Here is a 15,848-nt window from a genome sequence, read left to right on the forward strand (position 1 = left end):
ACCAGAGAACCAGCATTCTGATTTCCTGGAGGGGAGGAGGAGGACAGGGCAGTGTGCCCTTCTCTGACTTTGGGTAGCATTACAGAGGGGCTGTGCAGCCCACGCAGCTCTGTGTGTGTTTGTGCAGCAGCCTGAACCACCAGCTATTTCAGGGACCCCTGTGTGTGTCTGTGTCAGTGTGTCTTGGACACAACCTTGCTGCCAGCCAGACCTGGGAGGAGCAGCCAGATCCTTAGGACTGGGATGCAGAGATCACCTGGGACCAGTCCTGGCTGGGCACATTGGCTGGGGAGCTGGATCCTGGGGCTGGGAGACTTGGTGGCTTCCTTAACACCCCTGGCAAACAGAGCTATGATTCAGTAGGATTTAGAGAAATAAGTGAGCATGGAAATAAAAGGGCCAGAGGAAGCAAAACGTCCCTCCCTAAGGACCCTTCAAGGAGGGAGATGGCAGCCACCATGGGCACAAATCATCACATTTGTGGTGTTTTGCAGGGGGGCTGTGAGAGACAGGAGTGCCTGTAATGGAAATGTCAGGTCACACCAGATGGTCGGCAGACTGGTATGTGAATGTGTTCACATTTAAAGGTCAGCAGCTACTTTGATTGCCTGGGATGGGTGTTGATGATTTTAACATTTGTCATGCAATTTACCCTAACTCTGGGCAAGAGCAGTTCAAATGTATGGAAATTTGATGAGGGAGCAAGTCTTCCTCTGAATGCTACTGCACAGCACAAAGCAACAAATGTGTATTCTTCTGTATCAATGCTATATATGTAGTCCTTCACTGATTCATATTCTCTGAAATGTAGTTGTATTTAAAGCATTCATAGCTGGATTTATTAGCTTTTGTTAGAATCCAAAGATTCATGAAAACAGCCAGACAAAATTAACAAAGATTTGTCACAGCTAACAAACATCCTGGATAGGAAAATACCCCACTATAGCTGTCTTAAAATAACTTTCCTATTTCCACACGTCTTCATCAGCAGTTTTCATGCAAATAATCCTCCAAATGCGCCTTCAATTAAGATATGCACATAGATTTACATGGAGTTAAGAAGACACAAATGAGACTGTTCATAAATTCAACCCTGGCTACAATCCTTAACATTATAAACTGCAAGCATTTGATAATTTCAAATGTGAGGTACCAGATTTCTAACAGTTGAGATCATTTATATTTTTAAAATCCTGATTATGTGAGATAAGGTAAGTACCTGTACTTCCATCAGAAGAGAGCTTAATATGCAGAGCAGTATTACAATATAATTTCAATACATTGCAGAAGATACAAATTCCATAGGATATATCCTGAAATGCTAAACATTCATGGGAAAAAATCTTAAGCTTCTGCTTATTCATTTCTAACAGGAATCAGTGAAGAGCATGATTTAAAACTGAATCTCCCAGTCCCAGTGTGAACAACTCACTTCTGTAGAGCCAAAAGACAGGCTTTTTAATGTCCTTCACTGACCTGAAAATACTCAAGAGGAGTATTTCTTTCCAATTTTACAATGCAGAAAAATTACTCAGGAAATGCAGAATGAGATTCAATATTACACTTTATTGTTTATCACAAAAGTTATGCTACTAGCTCAAGCTCCTGAACAAGTACATTTTTCTTCAAAAGCCCTAGCACAAATGACTTAATGATCTTAATTTTGGAGAGGTACATTTTACATATTTACAGATAATATGGGTACTTATCCCAGGTCAGATACTGTGTTGGCTGCTCAGAGAGCTATACATGGGCTTGCAGCCCACGCTGCTTTATTTTTTATTTGTTTACTTTATTCTCCTAGAGCAAATTTATTCACAGAAATTTTTACTAAAAATCTTCACTGTAGAGGTCTCTCTGTAAAATCACTGAGATGTCAATGTGACAGTAAACAGCACCAGTGTTAAATCTGCACCAATCCATTTATCTCTCCTGTCCTCACGCTGTAGTGATCCAGGTTGATTTGTAACAAGGATTTACTCTGCCCACATGCCTGCTCAGGCACATTCCACTCTCTACACACCAGGACTAGTGTGAAAACCCAATTACTGTGTTCCCACAATATACAGTACAAAGGTTTGGGCTGTGGACTGACTCCTTGTGTTGCCTGCCCTGTTCCTCATTCAAGAGCATCTCTAGCAAAGACCCAGATCTAAGTGAATGTTTTCTTCTCTGCTCCTTCTTTTCTGGGCTCCAGATTTACTGTACAGCTGGACCCAGCAGAGTATGTGCACATTGCATCCAGAACTGTAGGCATGACTCATTCCCCACTGCTGAGCCTATCAGGAGTCAAGTATGGGTTGAAAAATAAACTAACTCCAACATTCAAGTCAATGGCTCAGTTGTGGAATAATAAAGAAAGAAAAAACCAAATTGTGGGTCATTGTTCTAGCTACTTCTTGGTCTTTCTTCAAGAAATCTCAGCAGCACTTTTAATCCTGCTACCTACTATCTATGCTAAACAGCAAATGAAGCCTCCTGTTCCTGATTCAGGCAAACCAACTCACTGCTATTTGCATCACACAGAGTAGCTCTGCTCAGTTTAGCTTTTGCACAAGTAGCAAATTACTGAGTCATAATGTCTCAGTCTGGCTGGCACAGCATTGTCTAAATGCAAAAAAGGGACTGATCCTAGACACCAGCCTGTGGGATTCACATTTCCTACATCCTCCTGTTTCAGCTGAGTGTCAGGTGTCTTGTGCCACCCACGCCAGGCAGACACGGTCCCAGGGTGCAGGGCAGGAGTCATGTCACTTGTCATTTTCTTAAGGTCCAATTCAGAACAGAGAAGTGGCTCTTTTCCTTTTTATTTTCCCCACAGGTCTCTTTATCCACTGCTATTAAAGCTCAGGGTCTTTTCCTAAGACACAGATGCCATCAGCTAAACTACCTTTGATTCTGATAAATATGATTTTAATTCTCCTCTCTTCTTGGAGTGCATTTTCAAGCTATCTTTGGGGCTGGTAGTACAGACAGTTACGTCTCAAAAGGAGAAGATAACCAACAATTAAACTGCTTTTTCTGAAACAGCCAGTGCTTTTATAAAGTTATTGCCTAGAGACTTTTGTAATATTGATGCAGTAATGGCAAAACACCCGTATTTTGCTCTGTGTTATGAAATAAGGAAGAAATACATGGTGATGTCATTTCCCCACTTCTTTCAATTACATATATTCTGATTTATTGCAAAAGAAAACTCTAAAGTTGAGATTTAAGGATTTGTTTCATGTAAGAAGATAATGAAATTTTGCAGCAGACAGATGGCCTGTGATTGCTCTCCTTGTCTTCTCCCTCCTCTAAGCATCAACAGAAATAACTAGGAAAAAACAATGACCACAACAACTCAGAGTGATTACTACTTACACCAAATACACTCCAACTGGAATCATAAAGGCTGCAGACAAGTTTACACTGGAGTTCTTTTGCTCATAAATTCCTAAACTTCTACTGGAGATGAAAAGTTCCATGCTTGATCTATGCCTTTGACTTCACCTACTGTGAAAACAAAATAGCATCAAAGCAGTTTAACTGGAATGTCAAGAACAAAACCAAACCTCATTGTTTCCCAAGGTTGCAATGCTTAATCCTGCAATACATAAACATGGTCACTCTTCCAATGCAATACTCATGGGAAAAAAGACCTGTGTGCTCTTTATGAGATTTGAATCTTATCTCTAAACCATTTGATGGAATACTTTGATCAACTTCTTAATGATGGCCTTTCTACTTCACAGTTACTAATATGTAACTAGAACCAGCCACCTTCTTCTGCCGGAGCTCTGTGTATGTGCACTTGCCCTTGATTTTTTATTTTAACTCCATCTGGATCTATGAAGTCTATGCTACAAAAAGCCAGATCAAAACTTCCCAGAGGCACATCTCCCTCTTCATCTCTACTTTCTCCCCTGCCCCCCCATACTTCTCATCATGTTGTGAACACTTGGCTTTGCAGGCAGCTTTCACTCATGTAAATGATATTTGCTTGTTCAAAACAGAACATTATGAATTACATAAAAGTATCATTGCAACTCCAGTTTTGCTTGTTAGGAAAGCTATTAGTTTATTGAGTTTGGTAGCTATTAAGTTGTTTAATAAAATTTGTTTATTAACTGTGGAAGGAGTCTCTGTCGCTCCTTAGAAGGGTCAGGTTTCATTCTAGCAGCTACTGTCATGCTTTCATCACCAGAAAAGATTTACCAGTCTAAGCTGGAGGTAAGGAGAGAAAAAGAAAATTAAAGGGTTGCCTTAACCAAAAGAAAAATGAGCATACTTAAGCCTTAACAGGTGCGACTGGGAGGAATCAGAAAAGAAAAGCTGCTGGGATAACATAGTATGAATTTTCTTAAGGGAAAAAAGCTCTAAGGAAAAGAAATAAACTTAAATTGAGATAGTGAATACCTGCTATGGGCCACTGCATGATAGTCCATCTACAGGCCATGTCTTCCAAGCAGACTCCCCCTACTCAGCAGCCCACCCTTTTGCTCTGCTTTTACAGGTTGCCAGCTCACAGCAAGATCAATTGCCACTAGGTGTGTCCTTTTTAAGCTATTTCCATCAGCTTACAGCAATGCCTATGTCCCTCAGAGGTGAGACCTCCAGCTGCCCAAATCCCAGGGCTGCAAAGCCTCTTTAGGCAGCTCTCTCCTTGGGGAAGGTCTGGGAAGCTGACAGGCAGGGAGATGCAGAGCTGGCATGAGCATGACACAAAACAGACTTAGCCACTGGGAGCTGGAAGACTGAGGAAAAACCTGAAAACCCTTTCCATGGACAAAGCCAGTGGTAGTACCTTTTTGTACCAGCTCTGCTGAGTCCCTGTGGAGGGCTCATCCTGCATAAGCTGCAGCTGGGAGCAATAAATAAAAGTGGTTCTTACCTTGCAGGATTTCCTGGAGGAACCGGTGGAAACCGAATCTCAGTTTCACACAGACACTGAAGACTGGATTTTGTCCTGCTCCCTTGGGAGGGAAGTCACCATCCCACATCCAGCACCCCTTGCCAGGAAGCCACTCTGGCCCTTCCCCGCACTCTGCCCCACACTGGCTTCCCTGGCCAGGTCCCCACAAGGTCACACGGTAGAAGTGACTGCCAATCAATTTGATTAACATCAAACCTCCCCCACTGGGAACAGCCTGTCCAAGGAAGAGCTGAAGATCTCTGTCGGGCAACCATCTTTCTCCCATGAGTGTATCCTGAGCTTTGGAAGAAATTTGAGTTTCTGAGAAATACAGATCGCCACAGATGCATTCATTTTGAGTGCAGCCCCAGCAGCCTCTAAGACATTTTTGAAGTGAAATATGGGAAGAGAAGAAAAAGAGGTTTATTTCCTTTTTACTCCTGGGGGTTCAAATGGGAAAGCCACTCCACCCTTTGTACTAAGAAAGTAATAAAAATGTTTTTCTTTACTCCATAATAATACCTGGGTGCCTAGATCCAGTTGTGATACTTGTTTTCCTAAAAGCAAGCCATCTGGGCTTCCACTTGCCTTGATTTATGCCCATACTGCACAAACCACTTTGCAGGTGTGTCAGATTGCTCTCAGATTGGCTGTGGTCAGGCTCACTTGTGCATTTGCTTACTCACTTATTTCCCACAGCACCTCAATGATCTGGAGGACTAAGGCTGGGTTAAAATTGCTTTTTTTTCTTTTCCATTCCACAAATATTCTTCGACTATAAAACACTTTCCTACTTCTTATTAGGTGTCATCAAAACCATTTTTGAGGCTTTGTAACCCAAGCCCTCATGGGTTGGGGTGCGAGAGCTCAGGTACAATGGGTGCTGGCTGATGCTCATGGGTGCACAGTGTGCAGCCCCCTGCACCACAAGAGGGTTTTAAAGCTCAGAAGATGGAAAGTTTGATATCTTTGATATGCAAGGCTGAGCATCAGTTTTTTAATCAGCAGTTACAGCTGCTGTCAACTGCCTTCCTGGCAGCCCCCTGCTGATGGTGGAAGTGGTTTAGGGAATGTTTCGCAATACAAAGATCACCTCTTAAAGGGGAAAGCAGAGCACTTTGCCATCTTCCAGCCTTTTGCACACTGATTTTAGAGCAATGGGAAAAATAAAATAGCCTAATAAGCAGTAGAGAAATCCTGACCTTTCTTTGCTACCATTTTATTCAGCACACATGCAAATGATTGAACTGTGCTGAATAACTGGTGCAGTATCTGGGAGTACACAACTCCCATTAGTTTGTTAAACAGGAGAGCAGAAAACCCTCCTTCCCCACCACTTTGTCTTTTGTCACAAGAGGTGCTGAAGGCATTTGAAATTTCAGTAGCTACTGGTGAAGTAAAATATTTTTTGGACATCTCTCTCAAAGGTCACTGTGTTTGACATAGCAGAGCACTCCCAAGGGTCTGGATGATCTCAGCTGGAGCTACGCGTTAGCAGCATTACCCTTGCCAAAGATCTTTTCCCATCTGTAGAAGGGCTTATTTGTCAATAAACCTCAGACTTCAGTGATATCTAAGAGCACAGCAACTCCATACAAATATGCAAAAAAACTTTTATGGAAAGGAAATGTGCATTTCAGCAGCCAGTCCCCTGACCCCTCTCCATGGATGTGCAAAAGAAAGGGCAGGAGGAGCATTGTGGTCACCTCCTTCAGGTTCAGGGACTGCAGGATGAAGGTTCAGGCCTCTGAACTGAATGTTAGGGATAGTCACTAAATATTTACTTATGGTGTTGGGCTAATTGCCCCAGTACACCAGAATCTTGATACTTCCAATCTCTGGTAAGGAATGTTCAAGAGATGAATGTTCAAGCACTTGCAAAGTAGTTTTACCATTAATTACCCAAATACTTCTGGGAAATGGGAAATCACTTTCCTCATTTATTGGAAAGAGTTAAATCAATACTATTAGGATGCTTAAGGAAGGGCACAGAATAAATTCCTGCCAAAACAGATTGAGAAAAGGCAACCCACCAGCACCTGTTTGCTGGTCTGACATTTTGCTGCCCCAGTGGGGTAGTTTAGTCCAGCAGTCACAACCAGGGAAACGCCACCTGGGGGGAGCAAACCCAGGGCCTGTGTCAGTGCTGCTCTGCCATGGCCACAGTCATTGACAAGAAACTCCTTTCCTCCTGGTCTCCAAAATCCTACAGTTGTTAGATGACAGACCTCAATAGCTGGATGAAGGTGGTGGCACCAGGAGTACCAGGAGTCCCTGATGATGGGTCAGGGGATGCTAACCCTAACCTTGCCAAATCCAAGGAAGTGTGGGATGTGGTGTCAAAAGATGCAACTTTCCAGGCAACTGAATGACATTTACAGAAGCTTTTATATGCTACCACCTGATTTTCAAAGTGAGTACTTTTTATCCAGTGTTTTCTAAGCTCCTTCACTGTGAAAAGAGGAAGATGCCTTTGACAGTGTTCCGGGTATGTTGAGAAGTGTCAAAGTTTTCCCTGTTTTCAAGTAATGAAGATCAAAACTTACAAAGTTTAAAACACTCACTTAAACCTTGTAAATACCTTGAAACATCTTTACTACATATTTATTCCTCCTTTTATTTCATTCATTATTCAAAAACACAGCTTCCATATAAATGTCATAAATATCCCATCTGCTTCAGCTTAACAGGAGAAAATTGTAAGCAAATCAAATCAACATTTTTCATGATTACATGTACAGGATCTCCAAAAGCACAGGTCCAGGCAGTGGGAAGAAGACAAAGCACTGGGGAAACACATGCTTAAGCCTTAAAGAAGTTCCCAAAGTTGAAAAGTTCTGAATACAGAATTTTAATTTGCTTTTTTTTCCCCAGCATTTCCTCTCTAGAATGCTCCTGAGTCCTTACAAAGTTGGAAATCTTGCGACACTAATTAGCTTCTAAACGGCTTAATCACTTGTAAGGTTATACCAACTGTATTGGTGTGTATTGTGATTGCAATTTTCATTTCAGTCTCAAACTGGAAGGAAAAGAAACAGAAGCTGGAATTTCTAAGGTCAAGACTGTTAAAAAGTATATATAAAATAACTAAATCTGTTTTATTAAGCAAAGTTTATATTACTACAATATTATTGCATACCTAACACTCCTCTAGATAATAGTAGAACACAGGTGGGTACTAAAGACATCCTCAGAAATTCTACTGTTTCAATAAATGAGACAGAAATGCTCAAAATGTACTTTCCTCTAATTAGAGTTCCTTCTTCAGAATCCTCCCAGAATAAATATTTAAAATTTTTAACTTAAGATCTCGTTCCATACTTCAAAGAAGCTTGCCTATGTTCTACCTAGTTTTGCATTCCATTAAGGGACCAGTTTCTGGCTTTATTAAAGCTTTAGTAGACAGTCCTTTGGAAAGCAGCAGATCCATTAGCATGTCGCTGAGTGCCATTAGACACCTGCTTTGAACTTCCATGGCTCCACATTTGCCACATTTGGGTACCCAGCCAGGCAATGCAGGTGCTGAGCAAGTGCTTTGGACAGGGGGTTATTGGCCAACAGATCCCACCTGTACTGACATGGTTAAAATGCCACAGCAGGGTCCTGTGGAGGAAGATTTTCAAATTGCCCTCTTGAGGAGAGAAACTACAAACCCCAAAAGATTTGACAAGGATTGTTGTTTTAGGCTATTCTATTTTTTAAAGCAAGTTATCAAATATTTGATTGAAACTCTGCAGAGAAACAAAGAGCTTGTTTAATGTAAGGAAGCTGACACCTCTGCCAGGAGCTGCTCTGGAGCAGGCTAGAGTCTGCAGCTAATGTAACTTAATTATGGCTATTGAAAACAAAGCATTTAGGAATGAAGTCACAACTGAACAGCTACTGTGACTGCAAGTGACAGAAGTAGAATAGTTCCATCAACTTTGGAGAAGTGGAGCCCATTGGTGAAATCAGTGGGTGTCGCGCCCGAGTGAGCAGCGCAGGATTAGACGCGATTGCGCGTCATGCCAGCGCTAGCTAGAAACATAGAACAGATATCAAGTAAATAGGGAAGTGTGGGACAAAACAGAAATAATTGTAAAAATGTGCCCAAGGATAAAATAAATTGATCCTAAGACACTAACAAACATTCTTGTATAAGGCAAAATGAGTCTTTGTACTGGGTTGGCTTTTATTTTCTTGCTAATATTGCATAACAGAGCTACGCTGGCATGATGAGGAGGGGGGATAATAAAATAACTTATCAATGCACTATTAACTCTACACGCTCTTACCTAATAATAAGATATTGATGTCTCCTTTAATGCATGCCCCATTGTTGAGAACATTCTCATTACCCTGCAGTAGCATAGAAAAAATGGCTTTTTTAATATACTCATGGCCATGAATGTTTGGTGCTAAAGGCTTGCTTAAATGGTCAGAGATACTCTGTTTAAGAAACAACAAACACTTACATTGCACATTACCAACATTAAATGCAATCTCATTATCCATTAGCCAGTATTAGTGCAATTTATATCTTACTTTGGTTTGAGTTTTGCAGAATTTCTTGATCTTTGCCACATCATCAGTTGAGAATGTGGGTGCTATTTCTTTGCTCATAAATTTGATATTATTAGGAAGCATTATTGTCCTGGGCATTTTCCTGCAGATGCAGAGAAATGTAATGAGATTAAATATTAAATAAATACTGGACCATTGTTTTACACAATACAAAAAAGAATTCGAATAAATAATTTGGTTTATCCATTTTATTATGGCTCAGCAAGGGAAATCCACACTGCAAGAGGTTTCAATGAAGTTCCAACATCAGCCCTGCAAAGAGGGCTCATGGAAGAGCAGGGACTCAATAAGGGGCATCAGGTTGTTACTGGGGAGAGCCCAGGGCTAGGTACTGGGAGGAAATTTGTCAAAGAGGAGATGGCATTAGGTGGAAAGGGTTGCTGTCAGCTCCACTGGTGGTGTGGCAACCATCTCTAACAGGTACAGGCCAGGCCAGTCCCTAGCTCTGAAACAGTGGGATCCTTCTCAGTACTGGCATCATGCTGAGAAGAAATTTTTAACTGTTTGGTAAATGCCAGTCCCTGCCATGGGACACCAAGTTCCTCTCAAGCCAGTGCTGATGGCAGCCTCTTCTGCTGCCATTCCCGTCCATACAGTGTTTTATAACTGCTTATTCCTCCTGCACTCTGGCCAAAAGAAATAGATTTTTCTGTAAATACCTTCCACATGATATCTGTAATATTGTAAGCAGACCATTTGCTCTTGAGACATAGTGTATTTGGATATTTCCCCACTGAAGAGGAATTGGATGGCATCTCTGGCAGCTACAAAATGGTACGCTGAGGAAAGGAGGATGCAATGGCTCACAGGTTGCCCATATTTCTGTTCCAGTGCCTGTTCCAACCTGAGCTGCAGCCAACACCTTAAAGGTATATAAGGACACCAGGATATGAAGAGACATCTGCCTGGACATGCCTGCTCTCCAGTGAGGGACAGCAGCTCCCCACTGCAGCCACAGGACCAGACCAGACAGTGGGCACCCAGCGAGACCAGTGCTACCAGCAGAGCAGGGGGAAATGCTGTATTAATTCTTGCCATTAATACTTTCTGGGTAAGGAAACCCAACAACCAGTGCATATTGCTTTTTATACAGTTGAGAGACAAAACACAGACCAAGTTACAACAAAGCTTAAATCCAAAATAATTACATTTTGTCACAATTCCTTCCACACAGTCCAAGCTACCAAGGAAGCGAGCTGCCAGCACCCAAGGAGAGACATGATTTGCTCCATGGCTCCCTTCAATCCCACTGCAAAAAACTTCCAAATGTTTGAAACGGCAAGCAAGTAAATCTTTTAATGCTCTCCGAAAAGCAATCAGCTCACCGAACGCATCATTCAGCAGCCTCTAATATAAAATAATTAAACCATGAAAAGCTGCTGCAGTAATCTTACTTAAAAATCCTAAATTCCTTTACATTTTGAGGATCTGATGGCACTGACTCCCAGTCAGACACACACAGGCAGGGCAGAGACTGCGGGAGCCTGTTCAGTCTGAACAACCTCTTCCACTCTTTGAGCAGAGGCAGCTTAACTTTATGAAGATTTGTTGTTGCAGCACAACTATCCAAGAGATACAGCTAAATCCAAATTCATTTCATTTCCAACCAAATTATGTTTTGATGCAGGTCACTAGAAGCTAATCTTTCATCTCTGGTTTTCATACATGAAAACGACAAGGAAAAGAATTTCAGATTAAGCAGCATTTATCATACTAAATAGAATTAAATCAAATGGAAAATTGCATAAAGAAACTCAGTTAAAACAATTAAATTAAAAAGCCTTTTACCTCTTTGAATGTAATCTTTGATTTTCTCAGAAGAGGAGAGAACCTTATTATTAAGCAAACTTAAAAGGGATCCTGGATTACCCTTTCCCCACTTCCTTGCTCTTGAACTGTCAGTCTGTCTTCAGGAGCAGACTTTGCTTTCTATCTATCAGGCAAGTTCACTTGCTTGTTCTCACATGCCAGAAAAACTCGAGCTTTCAGTATTGCAGGAGCACTTAAGCTGTATAATAAGCAGCAGATGAATCTTTTATTTGTAAATTTTTTGTTAGTTACATGCATATATAGACAGACACACAGGTGCATACAAACATCTGCGTTCAGTAATATATAACACAGCTTCAGCAGAAACCTGAGCTCACTGGAAGCTAGCCTGCATTTAACAACTTTTTATTGATGCTCTGACAGCTCCATCTGAAATAGCTTGTGGTAAGTACTAAAAATGAAGAAATAGCAAAGCTTTCTAGAAGACACCTATTTAAAATGATCTCACAAGTATTTCAGCGTAACTGAAGAAATTACAGTTCTTTTTTTTCCCCAAAAAAACTCCAAGACTTACATTACATCAATTAAAAATATATTTATTGTCTTGGCTTATGGCAAAAGGGAGAGCAATAAGCAGTTGCTGTTTTGGAGAACAGCTCTCTGGGAAGAATTTTTCTGATATAAAACACAGGCCTAAGAGGCTCAATAATGCCTTGGGTCAAATTTTTGCTGATGAACATTACCTTAGTTTCTTGGCTGGAATCCCCTCTGGCTTCTAAAAATCCAATTTCATTTCAAGGCAAATTTTGTCTTAGATATAAATGCAGAAAACCATGCAGTACAGTTGGTTTCATACAGAACTTGAGAAATGCTGAGATTTAGGGTCCGAGGCAACATTTTCTTTGTTCCTTGGAATTTGGCACTTTTCCTTTAGATCCCCATGAGTTGGTGCAAACTGCATCCTTTGTCAATTGAGAGGGTTTTTTTAACCAGTCAGAAACAAGCATCCCCTAATTCCAAGTGCTCCACACGGTTATTGCATGAATGTCAAGCTCTGTGAGTACCAACAGAAAGTTGTAACACCTTAGAAAAGCATCCAAGGACAAAAATACCAGAGGCAGAGTCACATACTGTTTACAAACACAACATACTGTCACAGTTTTAGTGGTGGCACTGGGGTCTTTGAATGCATCTGTTCCTATAACCTAGATTTTTGCTTAGTGCTTCTGAACAAAATCCAACACAAGTCACAGGTAAAAATTTGCATTTTAGCATGAGACTTCAAAGCTCATTAGTGAAGACAGTGACTTTTAAACACAAAATACCACTACTGTCTCTGAAAGCCCCTGAGATGTAAATCATTAGAGGTGGGGAAAGCAGTCACAAAAAACATTCTGGTGTTTTCTGCTCCCATTCCTTTGCCATGCCCTTTGCTTGGGGCTGATGCAAGGGAGGTGATGCCAGGCTGCAACCTCAGGCTGAAGTGCTGCAGCTTGGCTTACATTTGTTCTTTTCTTATATGTCAGTCCTTTGTGTTTGGAGATGAAAGGTGCAGTGTGACACAGAGGCCTCTCCTCCTTCCTTTAGAAACTGGTCCTCATCTCTGGTTTTCCACAGTTCAAAGGCAAGGCTTTGAAAAAGATTTTGAAGTTGCATCTTGGATATGGAAATTCATGGCTTTGGGCAGGTTCACGATCAGGCCTAAAATTTCAAGTTTAAGATTAAGAATCTGCTGCCTAAATGTAATTCATTTTACTTGTGCTTTGCCTTTCTCTGTTTTTTTTAAACAGCAGTGGGGGATATTTTATAAGCATTACTTACCTGCTTTTATATGTGAATATCACTGTACCTGATTCATTCAGGATTTGCAGGCATGGTGGGAGCCAACCAAAGTCTCTGCAGTGGAAGCTCAGGGGTTAAAGATCTCAGAGGAGGAGGAGGAGTGCAGACAGCCACAGCAGATCAGGAAGAGGATGAAGTTTGCCTGGACATGGCAGCAGGGGTCCACATGGGAACAGAATTGGGCAGCCACCCACCCCTGTAACCACACCTCACCCATGGCAAGAGGCAGCCAGTCAGGCTCTGAAGACCAAAAGGTAGCAAAGGAGGGTGACAAAGTGAAAGGATATGTTGGGTTGGGTTTGTAGGTGAAATTGGGAAACCTGGATTGATACTGTTTATTGCTTTTAAAATTTGTATGCTTTTTATCCTTGGCTGCCACATTCCTTCTGGAAGCTCAGTTTCCAAGTCCTAGTTTTTAGCATTGTACAAGAAGCTCAGATTGAATTGTATAAAATAAAAATGAACATTGTGGAATCTGTGAAATGACACTTCATTTTTCAGTAAACCAACTGTAGCAGAGAAGAATCAGAAGAAGAAACAATATTGGATTTATTTTTCTTTTTAATCAGGAAAGAAGATTTATTGGAAGCCTTACTCAACAGGTAAGATAAAAAATGTTAAATATCACTGCTTTTTATTAAAGGAATCAGAAGAGAAAAATGTTTCAGCAATCAACAATAAAACAAGAGTAACTGCAGACCTACAAAGATGCAGAGGGAGCACTGTGCCCATTTCTATTGCAGTTTCACTGATTTGTTATGAAAGGAGAAATTTCAGAGCCATGAAAATCAAACACCTCTCCTATTAAGACATGCCTAGAGTTTTGGTTGCTTAGTCTGGAGAAGGCTCCAGGGTAACCTTGGTGCTGCCTTTTAACATATAAAGGTGGATCACAGGAAAGATGGAGAGAGGCTTTTTATCAGGGTCTGTAGCAAGAGGACAAAATGTAGTGGTTTTAAACTGAAAGAGATTAGATTAAGTTTGGACAGAAGGAAGAAATTTCTTATGATGGGGTATTGGAACAAGTTGCCCAGAGAAGTTGTGGATCCCTTTAAGTAGGCAAGCCCAGGTTGGATGGGGCTTGGAGCAGCTTTGTTTAGTGGAAGGCAGGGGGTTGGAAGAGATGATCTTTAAAGGTCCCTTCCAACCCAAATGGTTCTATCATTCAATGAAATACTAATCCAGTGCAATTTTCCAGACTTTTTTGAGGGATAAAAACACCCATGTTTTTCAGGAGGAAACTGGAGAGCCAGTTACCAGGATGGCCAAGGCTTCATTCATCAGGAGCAGAGGCTACTGTCTAGGAGTAGCACTTAGGATAGTTTCTAGCTGTCATATGTTTCTCCCACTTGCAGAGCTGCAGTTAAATAAGTAAGATTAGCCAAGATATGTGCAGTTCTTCAGGGCTCTGCCAGACATTCTGCCAGGTCTAACAGTGCTGACCTACTAGAGTTTCCTCCTGCTTTCTGCTTGCACTAATCCACAGGAAAACCAGCCCTGGAGACCTGCCTCGCTGACCCTCATGTTCGTTAACCATAATTGTTGATTCTGTACAATGGAACAGCATCAGCACAATTAAAACAGTTCCTTCTCATGCCAAAGCTCTTGTGGGGTTGGCAGAGAGTCCTAATGAGGTCCCTGAACCCATCCATCACCTATGGCAGCCCCTCCAGCAGGTTCCATTCTCAGTGGCTGTGTGCCACTCTGACCCTGTGTGGCACGTACAAGTACTACAGCAACCGCTGCCACACACAGCCAGGGGACATGTCCCTACACTTCACTGCCAGTTCCTTAGACTTGGCACCTTAGAAATGTTTTCTCCTTGTCCTGAAAAAAGTCTCTATTTTTTTCCCGTTTATTCTCTTTCCTCCTACCCCAGACTCCCTGTGAGGAGTGGTTTTCATTTATTCCAAGCGTGTTTGGCAAGAGATTCCTTTTGTCCCGCCCAGGAGTCAAGGGCATTTTGAGGTCTTGTTGAGCAATAAATAAATATTTGAGTCTTATTTTTGTTGTCCCATTGTGGTGGTCTGGTTATCCATCTTGAGCTTTCCACCTTTGGAATCTGATGGAGAGAATGGTGAGAAGACACCTACTTCTCAAAGCCACTCTTCATGTCAGCTCTTCATTATGCCAAGTAAGAATGAATATAAAATGATTTATTCTGGGAGGAAAGGAGAAATGCTGGATCCAGGCAGCTGAATAAAAATATAAATCCTGCCAGCTTTCAACAAAAATTGATCTTCATTGAGTGAGACAATCACAGGAAAGAGAAAAGAATTCTATATACAGAGTACAATTAATAGTGAGTTTTTATGGAACTACCAGAGCTGCTGTTCCAACAGCCACCCATACAGGCTATGGTCAGTGGTCAATAAGGGGTGCCAAGGGAATCCCTAAAAATAATGCTGCCATAGAAGTGAGGCTGCTAGGGAAATGGTCCAGCAGTACTGAGGGCCTAAGCAAAATCACCAAGGGCAAACTGCCCAAGCAGGACTGATTTCGTGTTCATTCAGCAATGGCAAATCCCATCATGCACTCACGGCACAGAAGAAGGGGAGAACACGGGAGCTTCGCCCAGGTTTGCAGCTTTGAGTCACTCAGTGCACAGCAGAGAGTGGTTGCATGTGACGTGTGCATCTGGTGACAGAGAATGTGTTTATACCTGGGCAGCAGAGCGTGCTGTAGAGTGCCCCGAGCTAGTGACGACCTGAGCCAGCGCAGCCCTCTGCAACCAAGGACTTCAGGGATTAATCAGCAGCGACATGAGATGGGATGTCAG

The sequence above is a fragment of the Agelaius tricolor genome, unplaced genomic scaffold, assembly GCF_023055355.1.
Source record: "Agelaius tricolor isolate 1412-34295 unplaced genomic scaffold, bAgeTri1.0.p SCAF_2, whole genome shotgun sequence".
NCBI classification, from domain to species: domain Eukaryota; kingdom Metazoa; phylum Chordata; class Aves; order Passeriformes; family Icteridae; genus Agelaius; species Agelaius tricolor.